This window comes from Marmota marmota, unplaced genomic scaffold (genome assembly GCF_001458135.2).
Source record: "Marmota marmota marmota unplaced genomic scaffold, marMar, whole genome shotgun sequence".
NCBI classification, from domain to species: domain Eukaryota; kingdom Metazoa; phylum Chordata; class Mammalia; order Rodentia; family Sciuridae; genus Marmota; species Marmota marmota.
In genome coordinates, this window is record NW_026000229.1 from 45,673,325 (window position 1) to 45,679,178 (window position 5,854).

The window sequence follows — 5,854 nt, forward strand, 5'->3', positions numbered from 1 at the left end:
GGGGGGGGGGGGGGGGCAAACGAGGGAAATAAGGATGTGTGTAATAGTTTGATTGCAAGAGTGTGCTTTACTCCATTTTTTATTAGTTAACTAGATTAGGAAACATAACTACAATGAATTATTTTAAACCATTAAAAATAATATGGAGAAAATTTTACAAAAAGAAAGAGAAATAGCAAATTAGAAAACACTATTAATTAAAATACATTCATGGTTTAAATTTAACACATGTGACACAGTTACATACAAATTACAAGTTAAGACAAAGGATGAAAATGAAAAACTACAAATAAATAGCAACATGTTCCCTAAGCCCAGCAAACAAGAATTCCATTCCCCTTTGCCTGCTTTGACCTTGGAGAATATAATGAGACACTGGCTATCATAATATAGAGTTGGCTAGAAAGTACCTCAGGGTCGAGATTTTTCAAAAGAGGTTATGATAATGAAATAAAGACACTGCTTTTTAATAATTAGTACTATATCTACCATGTGCCAATTTTTTTGGTCTACATATTGAAAAGATCTACCCTGAACATTTTAAACTATTTTAAACCAGTACTTTTTTTTTTGTTTTGCCATTCATATTTCCTGTTATTTTATGAGAATTAATTTGCAGATATTAAGGTTCAAACTCTTAAATGAAAAGATTAAATTTTTCCCTCATAAATGTACCTGAAATTATCACATTTATCAACTACCAAATATTTTTTCTCAAAGTTAAAAGTTTCCTTAATCCACTTTGCAGCTAGTATCACTGGAAAGAATGACTATTCTTATTTCTATCATTAAATATTTGTTTCTCTATTTTTGAATTCCTGTTAAATAAAACTTTGACAGAATTTACTCTTGTTTTAAATATCTCCTTATCAACATAAATAATGTTCTAGACATATCTCTATACTTGCAACTTGGTGGACAAGTAAGAATCAGTTGCAGGGAATATAAGGAACCCAAGTTCTGGAAGAAGATTCCTGATTGTTAAAAGATTTCACTGATGGTCCTGGGGAAAAAAAATATTTTTGATCTTTGTTTTTAGTCTTGTTTTTAAATTTAGTTTCTTTCCAGTTGCCCAGTCTGGCCTTGAAACCACAATCCTCCTGCCTTAGCCTACCACCAAGCCTCACTGGAAAAAATATTCATTTCGAAACGAATACCCCTGCAGGGATGTGATTCAGGGGAATAGCTACTCCATTCCTGTAGGGGAGTTGTTTACTCATTGCTAAACTGTAGGACTCCCTTCAGAGGAATAGTGAACAGAAGGCTACAAACAAGTACTTAAAGGTCCAGTGTAAGGGCCTGAAGAAATATTTGGTACGAAAAATACAGAAGCTTATTTCTTGTGGTGAAGGTATAGTACTTACCTACATTTAACATCTAATGCAATAACACAGCTCCAGAAATGTATAAGCTCTTAGTCCAGATATGGGTGTTATGCTCAGATCAGGGCACTGGCAGAGAAAACCTAGAAGTCCAAAGTGAGGGAACAACTGGATGTTGCTCATGAAAGATTTACCCCAGCAGTCTCCCTACCTTAGAAGAGCCAGAACCTCACCCTGCTCAAAGAAGCTTCAGGCAACAGAAGACCCTTTTGTTTGCACCTGACTTCCTCTCCAAGAGGATAACTGAAGTTCCAGTGAAACCCCTGGGTCATGCTAGGCCTAACAAAGGAAGAAAAAGCCTGAGCACTGTATAAACTAAAAGAAATAGCTTTCATGTTTTGATAGGTTCCATGGGTATACACCTAGAATTGGATTTTTAAAGAGAAGTCTTGTTGAGATAGAATTACCATACCATAAAACTCACTTATATATGTGTATAAGTTGAAAGTGGTATATTCACACAGCTATGAACAAAGATGAGAATCTTATTTTAGAATGCTTTCATGTCCCACCAAGAAAAATCCACACCATTTTGGCAGACATGCCTAATGTGGTTCACACACAATGAGGTTTTATTTGGTGTCCTGTACTGATGCATGTTGCATTGCAGATGAACACTAAAGTCACTATGCTTGCTTGCAGGTTCTTTTTCATATTATTAGTGGTGTCAAAAGACTGAAAAGATAATTTTTCCATAATTAAGGATTGTTCTTGTATGGATTTTAGGGAAATAATTCACAACATTGGCTGATTAGTAAAATTTAAAATCTCTGCATTGCCTCAAATCTACAGATGTATCTGGAAACTGGAACTATTTATAGCTATAAACTATATTCCTTGAATTTTAAACTATATTATAAGGTCAGCATATTGTCAATTTAAAGTACATGCAATGAATTTCTGGGCATTAAGCCTTTTCCTGGGAACCTACATAATAACTCCTGAGTCTTTTCAAAGCCTTTTTAATCTCTTTATTTCTTAATGTATAAATGGCTAGATTGAGGAGAGGTGTAAAAACAGAATAAAATACAGCAAGAAATTTGTCCAACCAGGTGATGTTGAGTGGCCACACATAAATGAAGATACAGGGCACAAAAAATCACCACAACTGTGATGTGGGCACTGCAGGTGGACAGGGCTTTAGATGCACCAGTTTTAGATCTCTGGCAAATGTTGCTCCCTGAGACAAGTGTACGTGGGAGACAGGCAGGACCAGCCTGTCATCTCGAGGGGCTGAGCAAGAGGGTAAGTGTCACGACCCAGTCCCCACCCAAGATTGGGAACAAACCACACTGAGCCAGGAGTTGTGTCAGCCTTGAAGGCACAGCAAATCTCAATCTTTATTGCCTCTAAGGTGATTTTTATAGCAGAGGAAAGAGGAAGTAGAGCAGAGGAAGTAGTGGGAGCCTATAGGGAACAAGCACATCCCTGTTACCCCAGAGACATATTCTAATTTAACCCTGTGATGCATGTGGAAACCATACCCAGCTTTCGTGTGGTCACGTATACAGAAGCCTTACCCAGAGATACCATGAGGCCACTTTTCTTAACGCCCAATAATGGCTACAGCTCCAAAGAAGGCACAGACAAGTCCCAACAGGCAAACACTGAGAAGAATATATGTGTAGGATATCAGCAAGAGGATAAAGCAGGTTACAGCCACAAACCCACAGTCAACATTCATTAAAATGTCTAAATTATAGGAATCCATGCAGGCCAGCTTGATCACCAGAGGCATATCACAGAAGAAGCTGTCTGTTCCCCTGGGGCCACAGAACTATCACAGCCAGGTGACTCATGGCATGCACAAAGCCAGTAGTCCAGGAAGAAACCACCAGCCCAGTGCACCTTTGCAGGCTCATAATGGTGGAGTAATGAAGTGGTTTGCAGATGGCCACATAGCGGTCATAGGCCATGGACACCAGAAGCACCATCTCACTTGCTGCAATGAAATGGGCAAAAAAGATTTGGCACATGCAACCTGCAAAGGAAATGGTTTTGTTCTCTCTGAGAAATTCTGTGATCATCTTAGGAGTGGTGACTGAGGAAAGCCACATATCAACATGCCGCAGTCCGGCTGCAGCAAAATAACCTACCAGGGGGTGACGAGCAACTTGTGTACAATGATACAGCAGGAGTGGGAACCGTTTATTGTAGGACAGGAGGGGTATATATACATTACACACAGCTTATCTTAATTACATAAACTAGATACAGCAGTCAACCAATAAGGAATCTCCACACTTAATGGCTCGCTGGCGTTACTTCACAAACCACTCCCTCTGGCAAAATGCCAGGTGCCACCTTGACTTGTTTACAGACCTTAACATGAACAAAGGACAGGTTGGCCAAAAAGAAGTACATGGGGGAATGGAGATGAGAGTCAGTGATGATTAAGGTCACAATGACAATATTTCTAGATACAATGATCACGTAAAGCAGCAAAAATATCATGAAGAGTAAGACCTGCATACTCCATGAGTGGCCAAGTCCCAGAAGCACAAATTCTGACACTGTGGACTGATTTCCTCCATCCATTTTATTGAGTATGCCCTCTAAAATAACCTGGAGAAAGTAGATTAGCAGTTAGTGGGAGGAGAAAGGAGACTAAATGTTTAGAATTTGATATTCACATTGAAATTCTTCATATCTAACATTAAAAGTACGATTGTGAGGAGAAATCTTGGTTAAATATGAATAGCATCATATCTCCAAAAGAATCTAATTGTGAACCTGACTTTCCTGCATGTTAGTTGGAATTTTTATCCAAATGATTTGCCTAGAAAGCTCTCTCACAAGAAGGAGTGTGGAAAGCAGAGAAGCAAGGTGAAATGCTAAACAATGATTGTTTAGCATTTACCGTGTTTCACCCGGTATTGTGGTTATGTACACTATTAAGTGAAAAAAAACCTGAGCCTGAAACTCAGAATCATCACATTTTATATAAAAAATATTAAATCATGCTGGGGAAGATAATGGAGAACTGATATTGCAATCCAGCACAAATGATTTGACATACTCTTACTATTTCTATGTCCTATGTTTAATAATTTAAAGTCCTGATAAAATGTCCTCTTAAAAGATGATAAAATTAAAATTTTACTTCTCTTTCTAAAACAAGTCTTGAGCCAACCTTCATGGGAGAAGCTGAATTGAGGGTCATATAATAAAACTTAGGCATATAATTTGGATGCAAAACTAGGCATAAAATTTAACAGCATTTAAAATCTATCAGAAGATAGAATGTATTTTGTAAGGTGAGTGGGTTAGGAAAAAAAATATGTTCACTATAGAGTCACATAGAAGTGAATGAACCAAAGTCGATGGGAACTCAAACTTAGATTCAAATATAATGAGCTGTGATGTTCCAGATATCTTAAGGTTATCGACAAAATACATTTGCCTTAAATTGTATCAGTGGATGCTAGAAAATCATAGGCTTTGAAACATTAATTTCTTGACCATCAGAAATACAAATCTCTCTCTCTCTCTCTTCTGTTTTTTTTTCTCTCTCTCTTTATGTATCCATCTCTCTATATATGTATATATACATATATACATACATTTATATGTTTACATATACATATAATAGTTACAACATTTTTATTGCTTTCTACATAAATATATATACATATACGTATGCATGTATATGTGTGTATATATGTGTGTGTGTATATATATATGTATATGTATATATATATATATATATATATATATATATTTATAAATTGGGACTAAATTGCATTTGCATACATGTGTAAGTAAATTGCACCTTTGGAATATTAGTACTGAATGAATGTAAAATTAAACCTTCAGTAGTAAACACCAATATTGCTTAGCTTGATCTCTTAGCAAACGACAACACTTCTCAAGCTGGACGATACTCTCAAGCTCTTAGCAAATGACAATACTTCCCTCAGGCATTTTATGCTCAAGCTGGATGGTGGGACCATAATTTCCCTCCGCCATGATTATTTCTTGGCATTGTTTTTCTCATCTTTTTTCTAGCCTTTAAAATGTCAAGTTTGGACCAAGGAGAGCAGGTGAGTAACAAAATCCATTACCTTAGTGTGATTATTTTCCCCTTTCCTTTTACTGAGGACACAGAAGTACAGATTAAAAAGAGAAAAATTGCAAAATCAAACAAAAATTTGCTAGGGAAAAGGAGATATATAATAATAGTCTCATAACTTGCAAATAGATGTTATATTCTGTCATAGAGATTTACCAAATTTCTAAGGAAAATAAATCAATATTACAACTAATTGATTTATGCCCATTGCAAAATTTGAACAAATTGAACTTTTAACCAAAATTTAGTTTCTTTTTACAGAATATTTTCTGGGCTAAATTTTCAAAAGATATTTCTATACCCCCTGGAATAAATTACATAGACAGTTGTCACAAATACTATTGCTAATATGTTTGAGGTAGTTATTTACTAAAAGATAACTATGCATATTTGAGAGAAA

General features: G+C 36.0%; 1 pseudogene; it reads right to left on the reverse strand.

Moving 5' to 3' along the window:
- Positions 1-2,289: 2,289 nt before the first annotated feature.
- On the reverse strand, positions 2,290-3,923 carry LOC107137844 (annotated as a pseudogene).
- Between the last annotated feature and the right edge of the window lie 1,931 nt (positions 3,924-5,854).